The sequence below is a fragment of the Bombina bombina genome, chromosome 9, assembly GCF_027579735.1.
Source record: "Bombina bombina isolate aBomBom1 chromosome 9, aBomBom1.pri, whole genome shotgun sequence".
NCBI lineage: Eukaryota > Metazoa > Chordata > Amphibia > Anura > Bombinatoridae > Bombina > Bombina bombina.
Window position 1 is genome coordinate 23,335,134 of NC_069507.1, and position 27,920 is coordinate 23,363,053.

Here is a 27,920-nt window from a genome sequence, read left to right on the forward strand (position 1 = left end):
AAAAACACTCAGATAGAATTATGTAATCAGCGTTTAAGTTTGTTTTAAAATAAATAAATACAATTCAATAACCTCTTACTTGTTCATCAATTTTGTTTGTTTTTCTCAGCCCTATCATTCATTCTTTCAGTGTGTCCCTAAAAGTGTGATCAGTCAAATCCATTATCCATCTGTCTATCTATCTATTTATCTATCTGTCTATCATCTATATGTCTCTTTATCTATCTATCTATCTATCTATCTATCTATCTATCTATCTACTATCTATTTATCTGTCCATCATCTATATGTCTATCTATCAATCAATCTATCTATCTAGCTATCAATCTGTCTATCAATTTATCTATCTTCTATCTATTTATCTATCTATCATCTATCTGTCTCTTTATCTATCTATCTAGCTATCAATCTGTCTATCTATCTATCATCTATCTATCTATCTATCTATCTATCTGTCTATCATCTATCTGTCTCTTTATCTATCTATCTATCTATCTATCTGTCAATCTATCTAGCTACCTATCTATCTATCTATCTAGCTATCAATCTATCTATTATCTATTTATCTATTTATATATCTATTTATCTATCTGTCTATCATCTATCTGTCTCTTTATCTATCTAGCTAGCTATCAATCTATCTAGCTATCAATCTAGCTACCATCTATCTTTCTTTCTATCTATCTATCTATCTATCTATCTATCTATCTATCATCTATATATTTATTTATCTATCATCTATCTGTTTATCTATCTATTATCTATCTATCTGTCCTCTATCTATCTGTCTGTCTATCTATCTATCTATCTATCTATCTATCTATCTATAGATCTATATATTATCTATATATCCTCTATCTATCTGTCTATCTATCAATCTATCTAGCTATTTATATATCTATCCATCATATATCTGTCTCTGTATCTATCTGTCTATTTATCTATCTAGTTCAAAGAAAGACGATCCCAGCTGCATAAAAGTATATTCCTTTATTCTTTACTCAAGTTAAAACATAGAGAAACACAGCAAAACGATGTGGAAGGTGCTGAGGGCACAGCACTGTCTGGCTTACATGTTTCGGAAATGATCCGTAGTCATAGGCTATGACTACGTATCATTTCCGAAACATGTAAGCCAGACAGTGCTGCGCCCTCAGCACCTTCCACATCGTTTTGCTGTGTTTCTCTATGTTTTAACTTGAGTAAAGAATAAAGGAATATACTTTTATGCAGCTGGGATCGTCTTTCTTTGAACTTTCTGCTTTCCAGTAAACCGGCTGCAATATTGGCTGATTATGGGACACAAAGATACAAAGGAGCAAGTGTGATGGACGTTTGTATTTAGCCTTTGCAATTTACGGCCACAGCACCCTCAAGTCTCACTGTGTTACGGAGCGGAGCAGGGGGGAGGAGCCACACGAGGACTCAGGAGGATAGTAGCTGGGATAAGTTGAGGCGGTTGAGGTTCACCGCTTCGTCCTGGCGTGCTTCCGGTTTGCTTCTTTTTCCCAGAGTGGAGCTTTTCCTGCACGGAGCCTGGCAAGAGGACAGAGGCATTGATATTGCCTGAAGCACCCCCACTCCGTCGAACACGGGTGAGTGAAACACTTGGTTGGTTAAGGTGTGCTTGAACAGCCGTCTACACATCAATACATTTCTTGTTTGCCTGCTTGTGTGCAACTATTTGTGGCTGCTCGCGGCCAATTGATTTTTCAACATTTAACTGTTTGCATTGGTAATACATATGGCTCCCATACTTTTGGATATAATACTTTTGGACTGCTGGCACAGTATTAAGAGTTTCTCTTTGACTATTTATTTATCTATCTACTCATATTTCCATTAATCTATGTATTTATCATCTATCCAGGGCTGGCTCAAGATATTGTGTTGCCTGGGTCCAAGAATTAAATTATGTCTCCCAGTAGTAACATTACTGATTAGAATATCAACCTACTAGCCTAGCTACCGACCTTACTAAGCCTGCCTACCTGCAAGCAACCAATGCTTATGCACAATTGTGTAATAACTGGGAAGGTAGTTAGGGAAGAGATGCACTTGTCCCAATTTGAATGTCGCCCCTGAACGGTTCTGTGTCACTTAAGTGCCGCCTCTTGTCAAGTGCTGCCTGGGTCCACTGGACCCACTTGGTCCTATGGTTCTATCTATTTATCTGTCTATTCTTCCATCTATCTATCTGTCTATCTATTATCTATCTATCTTTTAATCAACAGATTTGCTCAGGGTGACATAGACATGGTTAGGTGAAGACTAAGGATATAATTGGGTTATATGTTACCGGGCTAATGCTGTGGTTCTGGTTTTCAGGCTTTTAATAAATAGATTCTGTAATTAGATAAATATTCTAACACTGACCTGCAGGTTACCATCTATAAATGTTTCTTGGTATGAGTTAGTGTACACAGTAATGTGCAGCTATTAAAGGGGCAAGTATTGTTGTAAGGTAACAAAGCTTTACTCACTTCTGTTTGGCATCAAACCAGACTCTCAATTGGACATAAATACTGACAGAGGCAACACGTTAAATTCCTTAATGAATGTGTTTTGCCTTCATCAGTTGCAAACGTCTATAACTGTCCAGCCCTAATAACAGCCGCCAGTATAAAAATCACAAATGACTGGTTAGCATTGCAAACCCCTGCACAACGTACAATGGTATTCTTTCATAATCATCTCATATGATTTCTAGTTCAACATCTGGTGTTATGTGGTCTAAAAGCTTTAATATCATAATAAAAATGTGATAAGTGAAGCATCTCTCATCCAAGCCAGACTGACATAACCTTAAAAGTTGCTTTAGACAAAACATTACATTAATAATTTAGGATGTCCACAGACAAAATAAATATCACTCACATTTCCTGAAGTCTTCTAATGACATAAAAGTTAATGAAGACAATGTTTATATTTTGTTAGTATGACATAAGTCACTTTAATCTTACAGTTCTACATTTAATACCACTTTACCTCTGTAATAAAATATCTGTGTACACCTGATGAAACAGCAATTTGTTTGGAGCCAAGAAACGCGTTGTGCTTTTAATAAACTTGATTTCGTTTTATCTTTTTATGGTGGAACTTCCTGGCTAACTAATATTACTAATGTACTGTTAGTAACCTGTTATTAGGGTGCTATCCTTTTAAACAACTGTTAGCTGTGCATGTTGGATTAACACATATCAATCCCTCCTTGTTTGCCCTCTGCCTCTAAAACCCCTTGACATGTGCTAGTCCAGTTTACCAGCAATTAGGATCTACACAAGTAGATTTGCGTAATTCTTGTGAGTGTTTTACTTACACCCTTATATTTTATTAAAGGGATTAATATACATAATAAAAAGTTAATGAAGACAATGTTTATATTTTGTTAGTATGACATAAGTCACTTTAATCTTACAGTTCTACATTTAATACCACTTTACCTCTGTAATAAAATATCTGTGTACACCTGATGAAACAGCAATTTGTTTGGAGCCAAGAAACGCGTTGTGCTTTTAATAAACTTGATTTTGTTTTATCTTTTTATGGTGGAACTTCCTGGCTAACTAATATTACTAATGTACTGTTAGTAACCTGTTATTAGGGTGCTATCCTTTTAAACAACTGTTAGCTGTGCATGTTGGATTAACACATATCAATCCCTCCTTGTTTGCCCTCTGCCTCTAAAACCCCTTGACATGTGCTAGTCCAGTTTACCAGCAATTAGGATCTACACAAGTAGATTTGCGTAATTCTTGTGAGTGTTTTACTTACACCCTTATATTTTATTAAAGGGATTAATATACATAATAAAAAAACTTTGCAATGTGCTATAAATATTAATGTTGTCCCTGTTTCTGTAATTTAACATTAGAATATTAGGATTTTCAGATTCCAGTGAGAAAAGGAAATTCATTATCCAGAGTTCTCACACAATTAAATAATGGACCACTTTAGAAACTCATTTGTATCTGCCACTAACAGTCCTCAGCAGAGGAGATCTTAATAAAATATGTTTTGTTAACAAGATGATAGTTGCTTGCTACATCTACTCCAGTAACTATTCTGGATTGGCTAGGCTGACCATATTGCCGCTTTAAGAAGGGACACATATGAAAAACACATATGACAGGGTTCTTATACAAAACATTTCTTTAAACAGCCTTGAAAACAGCCCTGACATATGTATTTTTCATATGTGTCCCTTTTTAAAGTGGTAATATGGTCACCCTAGGATTGGCTCTTTCAAACAAGGCAAATGAGGGACAAAGATTGGTTATTGAAAAGTAATTAACTAAGTGTTAATGCATTCATAAGCTTTCCACACTTGACTGGTATGTTAATTTATTATGAGACTGCAGAAAAGTCTTGTTAAGTGCTTTACACCTTTTTTTTTTTTTTTTAGAAATAAATTTGATACTGACTACAGAAGTAGAAAGAAACTGGGCAATGAGAAGGAGATAGTGAAAAACAGAGGAGTGACATAGGCAGACTGTGAAGGAGAAAAAGACTGAAGTTTCCATAGCAAGAGAGAGGGGGTTACCTATAGGGTTGAACTGATCTGTGGATTAAGTTTCCAGCTTACAAAACAACATTAAAATGCCTTTGTATTATAGAAAGAGTACAGATGCCCGCCGTGTTTTCTCAATATTTATCATTGTCACAAGGTTTCCAATAAAGATGGATTCAGGTAGGAAGGGGATTTCTGATTAATCACTGTCCCTGTCAGACACAGGACTCTAGTGAATAATCTCCCATGTATCCCAAACACAAGTAGAGCAGGAATGTTTGCCCTGGGGAACATAAACAGGACCAAGACTCAGCCCTAAGGGGTTTTCAGTGGTGTTTATGTGGAGCACAAGAAGCAAAGAAAGACCCCCGGAGGGGGATACACAGGAATTCTACTGACCTTGCAACATTCAGTAGTGCTGACCCTAACATGCTGTAAATATCCAAACACCTCATTGTAATCAGGGACATTATCATGATCATGTTTTATTGCTGCCAAAAGATTGTTTAAAATGAGATATGAGTAACATTTTTACATTTATATCTAGCTATGAAATATTCTATTAAAATAAATCTAATCTTAAAAAGAAATGTATATTGCAGTGTATGTGCTTAGTGTATCTATCTTACTGTGAGAGCTGTAATCACAACAATATAGCCCTGTTATATTACTGCAACTACAGGCGTAGGATACACTAACTATATTACAGTGTATGTGCTTAGTGTATCTATCTCACTGTGAGAGCTGTAATCACAACAATATAGCCCTGTTATATTACTGCAACTACAGGTGTAGGATACACTAACTATATTACAGTGTATGTGCTTAGTGTATCTATCTTACTGTGAGAGCTGTAATCACAAAACAACCCTGTTATATTACTGCAACTACAGGTGTAGGATACACTAACTATATTGCAGTGTATGTGCTTAGTGTATCTATCTTACTGTGAGAGTTGTAATCACAATACAACCCTGTTATATTACTGCAACTACAGGCGTAGGATACACTAACTATATTGCAGTGTATGTGCTTAGTGTTTCTATCTTACTGTGAGAGTTGTAATCACAATACAACCCTGTTATATTACTGCAACTACAGGCGTAGGATACACTAACTATATTACAGTGTATGTGCTTAGTGTATCTATCTTACAGTGAGAGCTGTAATCACAATACCACCCTGTTATATTACTGCAACTACAGGCGTAGGATACACTAACTATATTACAGTGTATGTGCTTAGTGTATCTATCTTACTGTGAGAGCTGTAATCACAATACAACCCTGTTATATTACTGCAACTACAGGTATAGGATACACTAACTATATTGCAGTGTATGTGCTTAGTGTATCTATCTTACTGTGAGAGCTGTAATCACAATACAACCCTGTTATATTACTGCAACTACAGGTGTAGGACACACTAACTATATTACAGTGTATGTGCTTAGTTTATCTATCTTACTGTGAGAGATGTAATCACAATATAGCCCTGTTATATTACTGCAACTACAGGCGTAGGATACACTAACTATATTGCCGTGTATGTGCTTAGTGTATCTATCTTACTGTGAGAGCTGTAATCACAATACAACCCTGTTATATTACTGCAACTACAGGTGTAGGATACACTAACTATATTACAGTGTATGTGCTTAGTTTATCTATCTTACTGTGAGAGATGTAATCACAATATAGCCATGTTATATTACTGCAACTACAGGCGTAGGATACACTAACTATATTGCCGTGTATGTGCTTAGTGTATCTATCTTACTGTGAGAGCTGTAATCACAATACAACCCTGTTATATTACTGCAACTACAGGCGTAGGATACACTAACTATATTGCAGTATATGTGCTTAGTGTATCTGTCTTACTATGAGAGCTGTAATACATTCACAATACAACCCTGTTATATTACTGCAACTACAGGTGTAGGATACACTAACTATATTACAGTGTATGTGCTTAGTGTATCTATCTTACTGTGAGAGCTGTAATCACAATATAGTCCTGTTATATTACTGCAACTACAGGCGTAGGATACACTAACTATATTACAGTGTATGCTTAGTGTATCTATCTCACTGTGAGAGCTGTAATCACAATATAGTCCTGTCATATTACTGCAACTACAGGTGTAGGATACACTAACTATATTACAGTGTATGTGCTTAGTGTATCTATCTTACTGTGAGAGCTGTAATCACAATACAACCCTGTTATATTACTGCAACTACAGGCGTAGGATACACTAACTGTATTGCAGTGTATGTGCTTAGTGTATCTATCTTACTGTGAGAGTTGTAATCACAATACAACCCTGTTATATTACTGCAACTACAGGTGTAGGATACAATAACTATATTGTGGTGTATGTGCTTAGTGTATCTATCTTACTGTGAGAGCTGTAATCACAATACAACCCTGTTATATTACTGCAACTACAGATGTAGGATACACTAACTATATTGTGGTGTATGTGCTTAGTGTATCTATCTTACTGTGAGAGCTGTAATCACAATATAGTCCTGTTATATTACTGCAACTACAGGCGTAGGATACACTAACTATATTGCAGTGTATGTGCTTAGTGTATCTATCTTACTGTGAGAGCTGTAATCACAATATAGTCCTGTTATATTACTGCAACTACAGGTGTAGGATACACTAACTATATTACAGTGTATGTGCTTAGTGTATCTATCTTACTGTGAGAGCTGTAATCACAAAACAACCCTGTTATATTACTGCAACTACAGGTGTAGGATACACTAACTATATTGCAGTGTATGTGCTTAGTGTATCTATCTTACTGTGAGAGTTGTAATCACAATACAACCCTGTTATATTACTGCAACTACAGGCGTAGGATACACTAACTATATTGCAGTGTATGTGCTTAGTGTTTCTATCTTACTGTGAGAGTTGTAATCACAATACAACCCTGTTATATTACTGCAACTACAGGCGTAGGATACACTAACTATATTACAGTGTATGTGCTTAGTGTATCTATCTTACAGTGAGAGCTGTAATCACAATACCACCCTGTTATATTACTGCAACTACAGGCGTAGGATACACTAACTATATTACAGTGTATGTGCTTAGTGTATCTATCTTACTGTGAGAGCTGTAATCACAATACAACCCTGTTATATTACTGCAACTACAGGTATAGGATACACTAACTATATTGCAGTGTATGTGCTTAGTGTATCTATCTTACTGTGAGAGCTGTAATCACAATACAACCCTGTTATATTACTGCAACTACAGGTGTAGGACACACTAACTATATTACAGTGTATGTGCTTAGTTTATCTATCTTACTGTGAGAGATGTAATCACAATATAGCCCTGTTATATTACTGCAACTACAGGCGTAGGATAAACTAACTATATTGCCGTGTATGTGCTTAGTGTATCTATCTTACTGTGAGAGCTGTAATCACAATACAACCCTGTTATATTACTGCAACTACAGGTGTAGGATACACTAACTATATTACAGTGTATGTGCTTAGTTTATCTATCTTACTGTGAGAGATGTAATCACAATATAGCCCTGTTATATTACTGCAACTACAGGCGTAGGATACACTAACTATATTGCCGTGTATGTGCTTAGTGTATCTATCTTACTGTGAGAGCTGTAATCACAATACAACCCTGTTATATTACTGCAACTACAGGCGTAGGATACACTAACTATATTGCAGTATATGTGCTTAGTGTATCTGTCTTACTATGAGAGCTGTAATACATTCACAATACAACCCTGTTATATTACTGCAACTACAGGTGTAGGATACACTAACTATATTACAGTGTATGTGCTTAGTGTATCTATCTTACTGTGAGAGCTGTAATCACAATATAGTCCTGTTATATTACTGCAACTACAGGCGTAGGATACACTAACTATATTACAGTGTATGCTTAGTGTATCTATCTCACTGTGAGAGCTGTAATCACAATATAGTCCTGTCATATTACTGCAACTACAGGTGTAGGATACACTAACTATATTACAGTGTATGTGCTTAGTGTATCTATCTTACTGTGAGAGCTGTAATCACAATACAACCCTGTTATATTACTGCAACTACAGGCGTAGGATACACTAACTGTATTGCAGTGTATGTGCTTAGTGTATCTATCTTACTGTGAGAGTTGTAATCACAATACAACCCTGTTATATTACTGCAACTACAGGTGTAGGATACAATAACTATATTGTGGTGTATGTGCTTAGTGTATCTATCTTACTGTGAGAGCTGTAATCACAATACAACCCTGTTATATTACTGCAACTACAGATGTAGGATACACTAACTATATTGTGGTGTATGTGCTTAGTGTATCTATCTTACTGTGAGAGCTGTAATCACAATATAGTCCTGTTATATTACTGCAACTACAGGCGTAGGATACACTAACTATATTGCAGTGTATGTGCTTAGTGTATCTATCTTACTATGAGAGCTGTAATCACAATACAACCCTGTTATATTACTGCAACTACAGGTGTAGGATACACTAACTATATTACATTGTATGTGCTTAGTGTATCTATCTTACTGTGAGAGCTGTAATAGCAACATAGTCCTGTTATATTACTGCAACTACAGGTGTTGGATACACTAACTATATTACAGTGTATGTGCTTAGTGTATCTATCTTACTGTGAGAGCTGTAATCACAATACAACCCTGTTATATTACTGCAACTACAGGTGTAGGATACACTAACTATATTGCAGTGTATGTGCTTAGTGTATCTATCTTACTGTGAGAGCTGTAATCACAACACAACCCTGTTATATTACTGCAACTACAGGTGTAGGGTACACTAACTATATTGCAGTGTATGTGCTTAGTGTTTCTATCTTACTGTGAGAGTTGTAATCACAATACAACCCTGTTATATTACTGCAACTACAGGTGTTAGATACAATAACTATATTGTGGTGTATGTGCTTATTGTATCTATCTTACTGTGAGAGCTGTAATCACAATACAACCCTGTTATATTACTGCAACTACAGGTGTAGGATACACTAACTATATTACAGTGTATGTGCTTAGTGTATCTATCTTACTGTGAGAGCTGTAATCACAACACAACCCTGTTATATTACTGCAACTTCAGGTGTAGGATACACTAACTATATTACAGTGTATGTGCTTAGTGTATCTATCTTACTGTGAGAGCTGTAATCACAATACAACCCTGTTATATTACTGCAACTACAGGTGTAGGATACAATAACTATATTGCAGTGTATGTGCTTAGTGTATCTATCTTACTGTGAGAGCTGTAATCACAACACAACCCTGTTATATTACTGCAACTTCAGGTGCAGGATACACTAACTATATTACAGTGTATGTGCTTAGTGTATCTATCTTACTGTGAGAGCTGTAATCACAATACAACCCTGTTATATTACTGCAACTACAGGTGTAGGATACACTAACTATATTGTGGTGTATGTGCTTAGTGTATCTATCTTACTGTGAGAGCTGTAATCACAATATAGTCCTGTTATATTACTGCAACTACAGGCGTAGGATACACTAACTATATTACAGTGTATGTGCTTAGTGTATCTATCTTACTGTGAGAGCTGTAATCACAATACAACCCTGTTATATTACTGCAACTACAGGTATAGGATACACTAACTATATTGTGGTGTATGTGCTTAGTGTATCTATCTTACTGTGAGAGCTGTAATCACAATATAGTCCTGTTATATTACTGCAACTACAGGCGTAGGATACACTAACTATATTGCAGTGTATGTGCTTAGTGTATCTATCTTACTGTGAGAGCAGTAATCACAATACAACCCTGTTATATTACTGCAACTACAGGTGTAGGATACACTAACTATATTACAGTGTATGTGCTTAGTGTATCTATCTTACTGTGAGAGCTGTAATCACAATATAGTTCTGTTATATTACTGCAACTACAGGCGTAGGATACACTAACTATATTACAGTGTATGCTTAGTGTATCTATCTCACTGTGAGAGCTGTAATCACAATATAGTCCTGTCATATTACTGCAACTACAGGTGTAGGATACACTAACTATATTACAGTGTATGTGCTTAGTGTATCTATCTTACTGTGAGAGCTGTAATCACAATATAGTCCTGTTATATTACTGCAACTACAGGCGTAGGATACACTAACTATATTACAGTGTATGTGCTTAGTGTATCTATCTTACTGTGAGAGCTGTAATCACAATACAACCCTGTTATATTACTGCAACTACAGGTATAGGATACACTAACTATATTGTGGTGTATGTGCTTAGTGTATCTATCTTACTGTGAGAGCTGTAATCACAATATAGTCCTGTTATATTACTGCAACTACAGGCGTAGGATACACTAACTATATTGCAGTGTATGTGCTTAGTGTATCTATCTTACTGTGAGAGCAGTAATCACAATACAACCCTGTTATATTACTGCAACTACAGGTGTAGGATACACTAACTATATTACAGTGTATGTGCTTAGTGTATCTATCTTACTGTGAGAGCTGTAATCACAATATAGTTCTGTTATATTACTGCAACTACAGGCGTAGGATACACTAACTATATTACAGTGTATGCTTAGTGTATCTATCTCACTGTGAGAGCTGTAATCACAATATAGTCCTGTCATATTACTGCAACTACAGGTGTAGGATACACTAACTATATTACAGTGTATGTGCTTAGTGTATCTATCTTACTGTGAGAGCTGTAATCACAATACAACCCTGTTATATTACTGCAACTACAGGCGTAGGATACACTAACTGTATTGCAGTGTATGTGCTTAGTGTATCTATCTTACTGTGAGAGTTGTAATCACAATACAACCCTGTTATATTACTGCAACTACAGGTGTAGGATACAATAACTATATTGTGGTGTATGTGCTTAGTGTATCTATCTTACTGTGAGAGCTGTAATCACAATACAACCCTGTTATATTACTGCAACTACAGATGTAGGATACACTAACTATATTGTGGTGTATGTGCTTAGTGTATCTATCTTACTGTGAGAGCTGTAATCACAATATAGTCCTGTTATATTACTGCAACTACAGGCGTAGGATACACTAACTATATTGCAGTGTATGTGCTTAGTGTATCTATCTTACTATGAGAGCTGTAATCACAATACAACCCTGTTATATTACTGCAACTACAGGTGTAGGATACACTAACTATATTACATTGTATGTGCTTAGTGTATCTATCTTACTGTGAGAGCTGTAATAGCAACATAGTCCTGTTATATTACTGCAACTACAGGCGTAGGATACACTAACTATATTACAGTGTATGTGCTTAGTGTATCTATCTTACTGTGAGAGCTGTAATCACAATACAACCCTGTTATATTACTGCAACTACAGGTGTAGGATACACTAACTATATTGCAGTGTATGTGCTTAGTGTATCTATCTTACTGTGAGAGCTGGAATCACAACACAACCCTGTTATATTACTGTAACTACAGGTGTAGGATACAATAACTATATTTTGGTGTATGTGCTTAGTGTATCTATCTTACTGTGAGAGTTGTAATCACAATACAACCCTGTTATATTACTGCAACTACAGGTGTAGGATACACTAACTATATTACAGTGTATGTGCTTAGTGTATCTATCTTACTGTGAGAGCTGTAATCACAACACAACCCTGTTATATTACTGCAACTTCAGATGTAGGATACACTAACTATATTACAGTGTATGTGCTTAGTGTATCTATCTTACTGTGAGAGCTGTAATCACAATACAACCCTGTTATATTACTGCAACTACAGGTGTAGGATACACTAACTATATTGTGGTGTATGTGCTTAGTGTATCTATCTTACTGTGAGAGCTGTAATCACAATATAGTCCTGTTATATTACTGCAACTACAGGCGTAGGATACACTAACTATATTACAGTGTATGTGCTTAGTGTATCTATCTTACTGTGAGAGCTGTAATCACAATACAACCCTGTTATATTACTGCAACTACAGGTGTAGGATACACTAACTATATTGTGGTGTATGTGCTTAGTGTATCTATCTTACTGTGAGAGCTGTAATCACAATATAGTCCTGTTATATTACTGCAACTACAGGCGTAGGATACACTAACTATATTGCAGTGTATGTGCTTAGTGTATCTATCTTACTGTGAGAGCAGTAATCACAATACAACCCTGTTATATTACTGCAACTACAGGTGTAGGATACAATAACTATATTGCAGTGTATGTGCTTAGTGTATCTATCTTACTGTGAGAGCTGTAATCACAACACAACCCTGTTATATTACTGCAACTTCAGGTGTAGGATACACTAACTATATTACAGTGTATGTGCTTAGTGTATCTATCTTACTGTGAGAGCTGTAATCACAATACAACCCTGTTATATTACTGCAACTACAGGTGTAGGATACACTAACTATATTACAGTGTATGTGCTTAGTGTATCTATCTTACTGTGAGAGCTGTAATCACAATACAACCCTGTTATATTACTGCAACTACAGGTGTAGGATACAATAACTATATTGCAGTGTATGTGCTTAGTGTATCTATCTTACTGTGAGAGCTGTAATCATAACACAACCCTGTTATATTACTGCAACTTCAGGTGTAGGATACACTAACTATATTACAGTGTATGTGCTTAGTGTATCTATCTTACTGTGAGAGCTGTAATCACAATACAACCCTGTTATATTACTGCAACTACAGGTGTAGGATACACTAACTATATTGTGGTGTATGTGCTTAGTGTATCTATCTTACTGTGAGAGCAGTAATCACAATACAACCCTGTTATATTACTGCAACTACAGGTGTAGGATACAATAACTATATTGCAGTGTATGTGCTTAGTGTATCTATCTTACTGTGAGAGCTGTAATCACAACACAACCCTGTTATATTACTGCAACTACAGGTGTAGGATACACTAACAATATTACAGTGTATGTGCTTAGTGTATCTATCTTACTGTGAGAGCTGTAATCACAACACAACCCTGTTATATTACTGCAACTTCAGGTGTAGGATACACTAACTATATTACAGTGTATGTGCTTAGTGTATCTATCTTACTGTGAGAGCTGTAATCACAATACAACCCTGTTATATTACTGCAACTACAGGTGTAGGATACACTAACTATATTACAGTGTATGTGCTTAGTGTATCTATCTTACTGTGAGAGCTGTAATCACAATACAACCCTGTTATATTACTGCAACTACAGGTGTAGGATACAATAACTATATTGCAGTGTATGTGCTTAGTGTATCTATCTTACTGTGAGAGCTGTAATCATAACACAACCCTGTTATATTACTGCAACTACAGGTGTAGGGTACACTAACTATATTGTGGTGTATGTGCTTATTGTATCTATCTTACTGTGAGAGCTGTAATCATAACACAACCCTGTTATATTACTGCAACTTCAGGTGTAGGATACACTAACTATATTACAGTGTATGTGCTTAGTGTATCTATCTTACTGTGAGAGCTGTAATCACAATACAACCCTGTTATATTACTGCAACTACAGGTGTAGGATACACTAACTATATTACAGTGTATGTGCTTAGTGTATCTATCTTACTGTGAGAGCTGTAATCACAATACAACCCTGTTATATTACTGCAACTACAGGCGTAGGATACACTAACTATATTGCAGTGTATGTGCTTAGTGTATCTATCTTACTGTGAGAGCTGTAATCACAATACAACCCTGTTATATTACTGCAACTGCAGGTGTAGGATACACTAACTATATTGTGGTGTATGTGCTTAGTGTATCTATCTTACTGTGAGAGCTGTAATTAGAACACAATATCTATCCGACGGCGCTAACTCAAAAAGACCTTAAAGGGACATGAAACCCAAAATTTTTTCTTTCATGATTCAGATAGAGCATGCAATTTTAAACAACTTTCTAATTTACTTCTATTAGCTAATCTTCTTCATTCTCTTGATATCCTTTGCTAAAAAGCATATCTAGATAGGCTCAGTAGCTCCTGATTGGTGTCTCCACATAGATGCCTCATGTGATTGGCTCACCCATGTGCATTGATATCTCTTCAGCAACGGATATCTAAAGAATAAAGCAAATCAGATAATTGAAGTAAATGAGAATTTTGTTTAAAATTGTATTCTCTGTCTAAATCATGAAAAAAAAATTTGGGTTTAATGTCCCTTTAAGCTCCTATAACAAATGGGTCCCTAGTTAACCATAAAAATCTATCAGAAACTGTGGTTAATGTAAGGAGCGCCTAAGACAAAAGGCCAGGTCAAATAAGGGTGAAAGTGGAGTTTGACAGAGATATATACATAAAATTATTTAATAACAAGTATTACAAAAACATAGTAGTACATGGATCCATGATACGATAAAAACAATGATTAAAATAATAATAGTTAAAAACAGATATACATAAGATTGGAAAAACGATAACAAAAAATAGAGATGACCGCTTGGGGGTCTACTGAGCACAATGTATATAATTCAGAGCATAAAATAATGGTGTTTAAAAAATACAGATACTGTGGTGTATACAAAGATTAAAATGTATATAAGGATGTGCTGAGGTCCCAGGGGATCTCAGTGGTGTAACAATACAGAAAAAAATGGAAATAAAAAGGCGAAAAAATGAATGAGCAAACAAGTCCAATATTCCAATCAAGTGATAAAAGTTCCTAATGATCCAAATGATCCAAATGTGTTGTTATAATCCAGGTGGTTAGAAAAACAAAAATATTAAAAACAAAAATAATGAACAAAAAATGTGAAAAAACAGTCAAATGTGGATATCAAGTGTTGAAAGCAATTGCTCAAAATTAGGATTCAAAGCCAATAAGCATAAAAATAAAAAATATAAAAATAAGAATAATAAATAGTATCTTGATAGTGATCAATGAAGAACAAAAAACTCCATAACCTGTGAAGAGAAGAAATTGTACAACATAGAGCAGTATCGTTTTAAGGATGACTCTAGATAATTAGAATGTAACTCACCATATATGCCAACGCTTTTCGGCCCACCAATAGGGCCTTTTTCAAGACTGATATATGGTTGGTGAGAATGCTCCCTTTATACCTGTTTAACTTAACCTAATGGCGCCAAAAGTGCCTGAATTGCGCCAAATTTGTGACCCTATGACCCGGATATTATTTCTAAAAACGGATGTATAGAAATTACCTTATAGCTACATTATAATAGGACTCTATAATCGTTGGTTAAATGTTTGTATTATTGATATCCCGTTAATTGTGGTATGTAATAAGTCATTTGTTATAGCTGTTACTTTATACTCCTTACCGCTATTGATAGAACCTGATAACATTAAAACCGGAAGTACGGTATTTTCGCTAGACCGGATGTTGTCTAGTGTTGATGGGAACCGGTAGTGAGGTATTTTCGCCAGACCGGATGTTGTCTTAATTTGGTAAGAACCGGAAATGGTCACACCGTTGTTGTTTCCGGTTTCGAAACTGGCTATTTTCTGTGTAAAATGTAAGGAAGTTCATAGGAAATAAGTAAGTTATTTATCAGACCTAATAGGACCTGGAAACATCAGGGACCCGGGATTGAATAGTTACACAAACCAGATATGATTTGATGCCAATGGTAACCGGACGGGGTAATACCCTTACTTCCTGTTTCGGTATGTCTGTGTGCTAGTTGCTTCCTGTGTAGAGAGCGAGTTGAAGAATGATATACTATAATATTGGAGGTATTCAAAATATGAAGAATTGAAATTGTGAATGCCAATAAAAAGGCACTCCTGGTGGAAAAGTATATACCTTGTAGAAACCATTCATATATCTATGAAAACTCCTTATAAGGGATTGTCTATAGATGAGTGTGTTTTTACCACAAACCTCCTGTAAACAAAGTGTAAATACTAAGTCCCTGTGTCACCAAAAAAACATTGGTTTTAAGGGGATATGAAAGGATACCTGACTACTTGTCACTTCAATATTCTAAATAAGGTATAAAATGAAATAGGAACTATATTCCTTCCTAAAGTGTCAGACATATAGTGGTTCTAGCTTATGCACCCTATCCCACTAGTGGTTTGCTTAGATTTACACAAACCTATGCCTTAATCGCAAATCTAGATTGCTAGACAGGTGTTGATGAGGATATGGATGGGGAATGGAAGGGCTGAGAAGAAGACATATATAAAGCAATTAAAGTTATGTCTATAGACGTGAGAGGAAGAGATCTCGTATAATAGAACTGATCTATGACTGGGGGATCTTGATGTAGATGAGGAGATTCAGATATGATTAACAATATTGGCCATTGTGATGGTACAAATATTTAGTCACCAAACCAGTGGTAATGAGAAAGATCAAATAGTATCTACATATAATCTATCTTATTATGAAAATAACAGTCTGAATGATCTAAAATTGTATAGAATATCCAGATAAATGTTTCAGTCCCTATTGAAATTGAATGCTAGCTGGTCATAGAGACGTGTGAGAGTAAGACCTCGGTATGTATTAACATCTAACTCTATTGTGTTAGGGTATATCAAATTATACTGTATCGTATGAGTATGTGAGGGGACCATGAGACCCAGAGAACTCTGTTTATTTAAGATATAATAGATGTGATAAATCCTCTTTGTTGTTGAGGCCCTTTGGGTAGAGGCAATCGAGTTAAAAAATCCATCTGGATTCTGATACAAGGAGTTTTTTCTCGTAGTCGCCACCTCTCCAATTAGGTTTCACCAATTGGATCCCATAGTAACTGAGATCTTTCAAATCACTTTTATGGTGAATAGTGAAATGTCTATACATGGCAGTTTCTGTGTTGCCATGTTCAACCTGTAAAATGTGCTCACGTATTCTGTCTCTCAATAGCCTTGAGGTTTGGCCCACATACTGCAGTCCACAGCTGCATTGGACTATGTATATTACACCTTTACTATTACATCTTATGAGGTCTTTGATTTTATATTCCATCCCTGAGTTGTTGGATTTGTATTTCTTGATCTTTAGACCTCTCTTACATGCCTTGCAGCTTATGCATGGATAGAAACCTTTAACATTCTTGCCAAATATATCTTGGACTCCTGTAGTTTGTGATCGTGGGACACTGGGTGATAACATGTTCCTCAGATTGTCTGATCTTCTGTAGATGAATCTGGGTTTATTTGCCAGTGTTTCCCCTATGGTGTCATCATTCTTCAGTAGGGGCCAGTTTCTCTCAATTATTTTCTCTATCAAATGTCGATTTTCACTATATTGGGTTATGAATGCTACATCTATAGAGTCATTGTCGTTTGGGATGTTGATCCTCTTATCCTTATATTGGAGGAGTTCCTTACAATCTCTTTTTCATAATTATGGGAGAAACAAGCTGAGACTCTTAAAGAACGCTTCCTAGAAAGAGGATATGAAGAAGAGACACTAAACAGAGAGATTGAAGAAGTCAGAAAAAGAGATTGTAAGGAACTCCTCCAATATAAGGATAAGAGGATCAACATCCCAAACGACAATGACTCTATAGATGTTGCATTCATAACCCAATATAGTGAAAATCGACATTTGATAGAGAAAATAATTGAGAGAAACTGGCCCCTACTGAAGAATGATGACACCATAGGGGAAACACTGGCAAATAAACCCAGATTCATCTACAGAAGATCAGACAATCTGAGGAACATGTTATCACCCAGTGTCCCACGATCACAAACTACAGGAGTCCAAGATGTATTTGGCAAGAATGTTAAAGGTTTCTATCCATGCATAAGCTGCAAGGCATGTAAGAGAGGTCTAAAGATCAAGAAATACAAATCCAACAACTCAGGGATGGAAAGATGTAATATACATAGTCCAATGCAGCTGTGGACTGCAGTATGTGGGCCAAACCTCAAGGCTATTGAGAGACAGAATACGTGAGCACATTTTACAGGTTGAACATGGCAACACAGAAACTGCCATGTATAGACATTTCACTATTCACTATAAAAGTGATTTGAAAGATCTCAGTTACTATGGGATCCAATTGGTGAAACCTAATTGGAGAGGTGGCGACTACGAGAAAAAACTCCTTGTATCAGAATCCAGATTGCCTCTACCCGAAGGGCCTCAACAACAAAGAGGATTTATCACATCTATTATATCTTAAATAAACAGAGTCCTTTGGGTCTCATGGTCCCCTCACATACTCATACGATACAGTATAATTTGATATACCCTAACACAATAGAGTTAGATGTTAATACCTACCGAGGTCTTACTCTCACACGTCTCTATGACCAGCTAGCATTCAATTTCAATAGGGACTGAAACATTTATCTGGATATTCTATATAATTTTAGATAATTCAGACTGTTATTTTCATAATAAGATAGATTATATGTAGATACTATTTGATCTTTCTCATTACCACTGGTTTGGTGACTAAATATTTGTACCATCACAATGGCCAATATTGTTAATCGTATCTGAATCTCCTCATCTACATCAAGATCCACCAGTCATAGATCAGTTCTATTATACGAGATCTCTTCCTCTCACGTCTATAGACATAACTTTAATTGCTTTATATATGTCTTCTTCTCAGCCCTTCCATTCCCCATACATATCCTCATCAACACCTGTCTAGCAGTCTGGATTTGCGATTAAGGCATAAGTTTGTGTAAATCTAAGCAAACCACTAGTGGGATAGGGTGCATAAGCTAGAACCACTATATGTCTGACACTTTAGGAAGGAATATAGTTCCTATTTCATTTTATACCTTATTTAGAATATTGAAGTGACAAGTAGTCAGGTATCCTTTCATATCCCCTTAAAACCAATGGTTTTTTGGTGACACGGGGACTTAGTATTTACACTTTGTTTACAGGAGGATTGTGGTAAAAACACACTCATCTATAGACAATCCCTTATAAGGAGTTTTCATAGATATATGAATGGTTTCTACAAGGTATATACTTTTCCACCAGGAGTGTCTTTTTATTGGCATTCACAATTTCAATTCTTCATATTTTGAATACCTCCAATATTATAGTATATCATTCTCTCAACTCGCTCTCTACACAGGAAGCAGCTAGCACACAGACATTACGAAACCAGAAGTAAGGGTATTACCCCCTCCGGTTACCATTGGCATCAAATCATATCTGGTTTGTGTAACTATTCTATCCCGGGTCCCTGATGTTTCCAGGTCCTATTAGGTCTGATAAATAACTTACTTATTTCCTATGAACTTCCTTACATTTTACACAGAAAATAGCCAGTTTCGAAACCGGAAACAACAACGGTGTGACCATTTCCGGTTCTTACCAAATTTAAACAACATCCGGTCTGGCGAAAATACCTCACTTCCGGTTCCCATCAACACTAGATAACATCCGGTCTAGCGAAAATACCATACTTCTGGTTTTAATGTTATCAGGTTCTATCAATAGCGGTAAGGAGTATAAAGTAACAGCTATAACAAATGACTTATTACATACCACAATTAACGGGATATCAATAATACAAACATTTAACCAACGATTATATAGTCCTATTATAATGTAGCTATAAGGTCATTTCTATACATCCGTTTTTAGAAATAATATCCGGGTCATAGGGTCACAAATTTGGCGCAATTCAGGCACTTTTGGCGCCATTAGGTTAAGTTAAACAGGTATAAAGGGAGCATTCTCACCAACCATATATCAGTCTTGAAAAAGGCCCTATTGGTGGGCCGAAACGCGTTGGCATATATGGTGAGTTACATTCTAATTATCTAGAGTCATCCTTAAAACGATACTGCTCTATGTTGTACAATTTCTTCTCTTCACAGATTATGGAGTTTTTTGTTCTTTATTGATCACTATCAAGATACTGTTTATTATTCTTATTTTTATATTTTTTATTTTTATGCTTATTGGCTTTGAATCCTAATTTTGAGCAATTGCTTTCAACACTTGATATCCACATTTGACTGTTTTTTCACATTTTTTGTTCATTATTTTTGTTTTTAATATTTTTGTTTTTCTAACCACCTGGATTATAACAACACATTTGGATCATTTGGATCATTAGGAACTTTTATCACTTGATTGGAATATTGGACTTGTTTGCTCATTCATTTTTTCGCCTTTTGATTTCCATTTTTTTCCTGTATTGTTACACCACTGAGATTCCCTGGGACCTCAGCACATCCTTATACACATTGTAATCTTTGTATACACCACAGTATCTATATTTTTTAAACACCATTATTTTATGCTCTGAATTATATACATTGTGCTCAGTAGACCCCCAAGCGGTCATCTCTATTTTTTGTTATTGTTTTTCCAATCTTATGTATATCTGTTTTTAACTATTATTATTTTAATCATTGTTTTTATCGTATCATGGATCCATGTACTACTATGTTTTTGTAATACTTGTTATTAAATAATTTTATGTATATATCTCTGTCGAACTCCACTTTCACCCTTATTTGACCTGGCCTTTTGTCTTAGGCGCTCCTTACATTAACCACAGTTTCTGTGAGAGCTGTAATCACAATACAACCCTGTTATATTACTGCAACTACAAGTGTAGAATACACTAACTATATTACAGTGTATGTGCTTAGTGTATCTATCTTACTGTGAGAGCTGTAATCACAATACAACCCTGTTATATTACTGCAACTACAAGTGTAGAATACACTAACTATATTACAGTGTATGTGCTTAGTGTATCTATCTTACTGTGAGAGTTGTAATCACAATACAACCCTGTTATATTACTGCAACTACAGGCGTAGGATACACTAACTATATTGCCGTGTATGTGCTTAGTGTATCTATCTTACTGTGAGAGCTGTAATCACAATACAACCCTGTTATATTACTGTAACTACAGGCGTAGGATACACTAACTATATTGCAGTGTATGTGCTTAGTGTATCTATCTTACTGTGAGAGCTGTAATCACAATACAACCCTGTTATATTACTGCAACTACAGGCGTAGGATACACTAACTATATTACAGTGTATGTGCTTAGTATATTTACAGTGGGGAAAAAAGTATTTAGTCAGCCACCAATTGTGCAAGTTCTCCCCTTAAGAAGATGAGAGAGGCCTGTAATTTTCATCATAGGTATACCTCAACTATGAGAGACAAAATGTGGAAACAAATCCAGACAATCACATTGCCTGATTTGGAAAGAATTTATTTGTAAATTATGGTGGAAAATAAGTATTTGGTCAATATCAAAAGTTCATCTCAATACTTTGTTATATATCCTTTGTTGGCAATGACAGAGGTCAAACGTTTTCTGTAAGTCTTCACAAGGTTGTCACATGCTGTTGCTGGTATGTTGGCCCATTCCTGCATGCAGATCTCCTCTAGAGCAGTGATGTTTTGGGGCTGTCGCTGGGCAACACGGACTTTCAACTCCCTCCAAAGGTTTTCTATGGGGTTGAGATCTGGAGACTGGCTAGGCCACTCCAGGACCTTGAAATGCTTCTTACGAAGCCACTCCTTCGTTGCCCGGGTGGTGTGTTTGGGATCATTGTCATGCTGAAAGACCCAGCCACATTTCATCTTCTATGCCCTTGCTGATGGAAGGAGGTTTGCACTCAATATCTCACAATACATGGCCCCATTCATTCTTTCAGGTACACAGATCAGTCGTCCTGTTCCCTTTGCAGAGAAACAGCCCCAAAGCATGATGTTGCCACCCCCATGCTTCACAGTAGGTATGGTGTTCTTTCTCCTCCAAACACGACAAGTTGTGTTTCTACCAAACAGTTCTACTTTGGTTTCATCTGACCATATGACATTCTCCCAATCCACTTCTGGATCATCCAAATGCTCGCTAGCATTCTTCAGACGGGCCCAGCTAACTAAATACTTTTTTCCCCCACTGTATCTTACTGTGAGAGCTGTAATCACAACACAACCCTGTTATATTACTGCAACTACAGGCGTAGGATACAATTATACTGCAAAAAAATAAACACTTGTTGCCCTTTTAAATAATAAAAAAAAGCACTGGAGAGTGGAGACATAAAAAGGCAGAAATTGGTTTTCAAGAGGTAAGGGCAGAAATGATTTAAAATATTCTTAAATTAACTGAAATACCAGAATCATATTATCTTGTAAACTACACTATTAATTATGTTTCTGATGGATTGGAATAAAGTCTATGGGGTAGATTTATTAAATGTCGGACGTACATGATCCACTGTAGCGGATCATGTCCGCTCAACCTCACTAAATGCTGAAAGCATATGCTGTCGGCATTTAACATTGCACAAGCATTTCTGCTGAAATGCTTATGCAATGCCGCCCCCTGCAGATTAGCGGCAAATCAGCTGCTAGCAGGGGGTGTTAATCAACCTGATCGTATTCGATCTGGTTGATTTCTGTCCGCCGCCGCCTCAGAGCAGGCGGACAGGTTATGGAGCAGTGGTCTTTAGAATCACGGGAGCTTGATAAATATGCCCCATGGAGTGAATATTATTGTAAGAAAGAAGGGAGAGGGGAACGTGATTTGCATGGACTTGACAGAACATAATGGGCAAGATTACGAGTGGAGCGCAAATGTTTGTGCGGGAGCGATTAGGTATTTATCACAGGTGATTGCTTGCATCGGGCTTACCGATGGTATTACGAGTTAAAAGTAAACACGATCACTTGAGCACAATCGCAATTTTTTTGCTAGAATGATTATATTGACCTCAGAGCTCTGGTCAACTGTTTCGCGAAACAAAAAAGTGTCACAAAACACATCAAAAATACATTACAAAGAACAGTTACACTCATATTAACACCATCTAATAAATATACATTACACAGTACAGTTACACACATAATAACACTATCTAATAAATATACATTACACAGTACAGTTACACTCCTAATAACACTATCTAATAAATATACATTATACAGTACAGTTACACTCATAATAACACTATCTAATAAATATACATTACACAGTACAGTTACACACATAATAACACTATCTAATAAATATACATTACACAGTACAGTTACACACATAATAACACTGTCTAATAAATATACATTATACAGTACAGTTACACTCATAATAACACTGTCTAATAAATATACATTACACAGTACAGTTACACACATGATAACACTATCTAATAAATATACATTACACAGTACAGTTACACACATAATAACCCCATCTAATAAATATACATTATACAGTACAGTTACACTCATAATAACACCATCTAATAAATATACATTACACAGTACAGTTACACTCCTAATAACACTATCTAATAAATATACATTACACAGTACAGTTACACTCCTAATAACACTATCTAATAAATATACATTACACAGTACAGTTACACTCCTAATAACACTATCTAATAAATATACATTACACAGTACAGTTATACACATAATAACACCATCTAATAAATATACATTACACAGAACAGTTACACTCATAATAACACCATCTAATAAATATACATTACACAGTACAGTTACACTCATAATAACACTATCTAATAAATAATATACATTACACAGTACAGTTACACTCATAACACCATCTAATAAATATACATTACACAGTACAGTTACACTCATAATAACACTATCTAATCAAATTATTAAAAAAAAATATTGCACAAAAAGTTATATGAGTTTTCAGGTGTTAGAAATAAAAATGTCTGGCAAAGGGCTTTAACACTGAGTACATACAGATACATTGCTAAAAATGGATATGTATTTGTGTATTTATATGTGTATATATGTATTTACAGACATATTTACACATATAAACACAAATGCATACGTATACATATATAGAAGGGCATTGGAGCCCTTTCTAGTTAAGTAGATGAAAACTTGAATAAACATATTTATACAATATTCATTTTTATTAAAGCTTTTAACTATGTACTTACTGTAAATATTTCCCATTCTAATGTTCTGCATAGTATTCATAAATATATATTCCGATATATAGCTGCTGATTGGTGGGCTGCATATGAATCTTGTCATTGGTTCACCAGATTTGCATTGGAGACGATTTAACCTATTTGTTTAACCGCTTTGCAGGGGTTAAATATATAATTATATGCAAGTGAAGGTACAACAATAAAACACACTTTAATAGAGAGAGAGCATTAGGGGTATTAACTGGGTAATTGATTAGAACTGAAACTACAAGAGAGATGGAGACATTTTAGAAGAAATTCAAGTTTTCAGATGGAAGATTGAAAGGTGTAAATGTCATGTGACACGTACTTCTTTACTTAAGGATTGTGCAGTAGAACCTAAACATCATGGGCCCCGATCCGATATGCAGCGTCGCCCGCAGAAGCCGGCGACGCCAAATTTCGCGCTGGTTTGGTATCACATATACGGCGTAACATGGTAATGGTAACTTAGGTTAGGATTTATTTTACAGGTAATTTGGTAATTATTTTAACTAGGTAGCTATTAAATAGTTATTAACTATTTAATAGCTATTGTACCTAGTTAAAATAAATACAACGTTACCTGTAAAATAAATATAAACCCTAAAATAGCTACAATGTAACTAATAGTTATATTGTAGCTATTTTAGGGTTTAATTTATAGGTAAGTATTTAGCTTTAAATAGGAATAATTGAGTTAATAATATTAATATTATTTAGATTTATTTCAATAATAATAAAGTTAGGGAGTTTTAAGGTTAGACTTAGGTTTAGTGGTTAATATATTTAATATAGGTGGCGGCGGTGTAGGGGGATCATATTAGGGGTTGATATAGTTAAAATAGGTGGCGGCGGGGTAGGGGGCTCACATTAGGGGTTAATATAGTTAAAATAGGTGGCGGCGGGGTAGGGGGCTCACATTAGGGGTTAATATAGTTAAAATAGGTGGCGGCGGGGTAGGGGGCTCACATTAGGGGTTAATATAGTTAAAATAGGTGGCGGCGGGGTAGGGTGCTCACATTAGGGGTTAATATAGTTAAAATAGGTGGCGGCGGGGTAGGGGAATCAGATTAGGGGGTAATATAGTTAATGTAGCTGGCAGCGGTGTAGGGGGCTCAGATTAGGGGTTAATGTAGTTATTATAGGTGGCGGCAGTGTATGGGGCTCAGATTAGGGGTTAATGTAGTTATTAAAGGTGGCGGCGGTGTAGGGGGATTAGATTAGGGGTTAATAAATTTAATATAGGTGGCGGCGGTGTAGGGGGATTAGATTGCGGGGTAATAAATTTAATATAGGTGGTGGTGGTGTAGGGGAATCATATTAGGGGTTAATAGAGTTAATGTAGGTGGCGGCGGTGTAGGGGGATCAGATTAGGGGGTAATACATATAATATAGGTGGCGGCGGGGTCCGGGAGCGGCAGTGTAGGGGTTAATACATTTATTGTTAGGAGTGAGAGGGGGGATTGCGGATAGAGGGTTATACGTGTCAGGCTATTTTTGGGAGGCAGGTTAGACAGTTACGGGATATTTTATACTTTAGTGAGTTTTTTAACACGGCGGCAGTTTCTAAAGTGCCATAAGTCATTGGCGAGTCCAGAAATTTGTACTTACGCTTATTTCTGGACATCGCTAGTTTGTCCGACTTACGGCACTTTAGCAACTGCCGGCGCCGTATATGTGATAGCTCGATGTGCGAGCTGAAACTACGGGTGGCGCAGGTTTCCACGCTTGCGCCGAAACCTGCGCCGTATATCGGATCGCGCCCCATTTGTACCTGCGTCCTGATACAAACCCAGAGGTCATATAGGGTTTTAACAGACAGTAAAACAGACCAACTAATTGCAGGATTACAAGTAGTGCGGCAACTTTTGCTGAAGGGCAATATCCTTTTTTGGGCTTTTTTGCACGCAACGGAAATAGCACTTGCATTACAAGTTGAAAGTAAACGTGAACATGAGAGTGCAATCGCGATTTACGCTCGCCAGGTTAGCAAGACTGAAAACCCTGTTAAAAGGTAAGGGATTTAAAACAAAAATTGCACCAAACACAACATAAATTCACTAAAATAAACTATTACACTCATATAAACACTATCTGATAAAAATTAGTCAAATAAATATTCATAAAAAATATTTATATGGGTTATAAGGTATATGGCCATGTATTTGAATGCAAAGGGCTATAATATATATTTGTATGTCTCTAAATAATAATTCCTTAATAATATGTAATAATGTGTTTTACTGTGTATTTAATGTGAATAGGAACATAGGAATGCAAAATATGCATAACACGCTTCGGGTTTTGCAATTTAGGTCTAACAAAGTGTTGGTTAGTGCACATGAAAACGTAGTTATCTAAACGCACGTTATTGAAATGTTACATATAAAATATTTTAAAATATTAATAATAATTATTAAACATTATTATAGATACTGTAAAAATCCATAGAATCTATATTATTTTTTACAGTATCTATAATAATATTTATTATTATTATTTTTTAATATTTTATATGTAATATTTCAATAATGCACCTTACGATAACTACATTTTCATGTGCGCTAACCCTACACCGCGTTAGCCCTAAATCGTAAAACCTGAATTGTGTTACACATATTTTTCATTCCTATGTTCTTAACTTTAAAAAAAAATATTTTTTATTTTTAACTTCTATACAGTATATCTGATAATGTTAATTTAAAATAGATATCTATACCTATAGGCATAGGTATATACAGATATATATAGAAATATGCATTTACAATAAAAAGGACATTAACCTGTATGTAAAGGACATTGGAATGTGAAATATTAATAACTCCTGTACACGAGTGATAAGTTTTAGGGGTTTTTTTTTCTACGCTCTCCATTGAAGTCTATTGGGTGAATTTGTCCAGAAGACCTGTAGTTAGCTTCTGGTTTTGCTCACACACAAACTTTTTACTATGAACTTGTAATACGAGCGCAACTTGACACACGCAAAAAGTTTACTTTTATCTAAGTTTGCTCTTGAGCAGGAGCGCTAAGTACAGCGCCACTTGTAATTTTGCCCTAAATGGGTCAAATTATTCTAAACAGAACTCAAGTAGTTTTCAGCGGCTTTGTATGCTGGTGTAATATATGCAATAAAAGGCTCTGTGCGTGATATGTGCTGCTCTTGTGTCTTAGACAAAACCATCCAAAACTAGTTTATAAATCTCTGAGATAAATTGCTGGATCAGAGATTCCTTTTAATGCTTGTAGTTTGCATGACTGGCAAGAATATACTGATGCCAAATTAACGGTGGGCTCAGCTATCCCCTAAATTTAAATTCTGTCTTGGCCATGAATTTTTCACTCGGATTACCCTATGCATGAAAAATGCTTTCTTGCCCCAAAAGTGAATAGCTCCA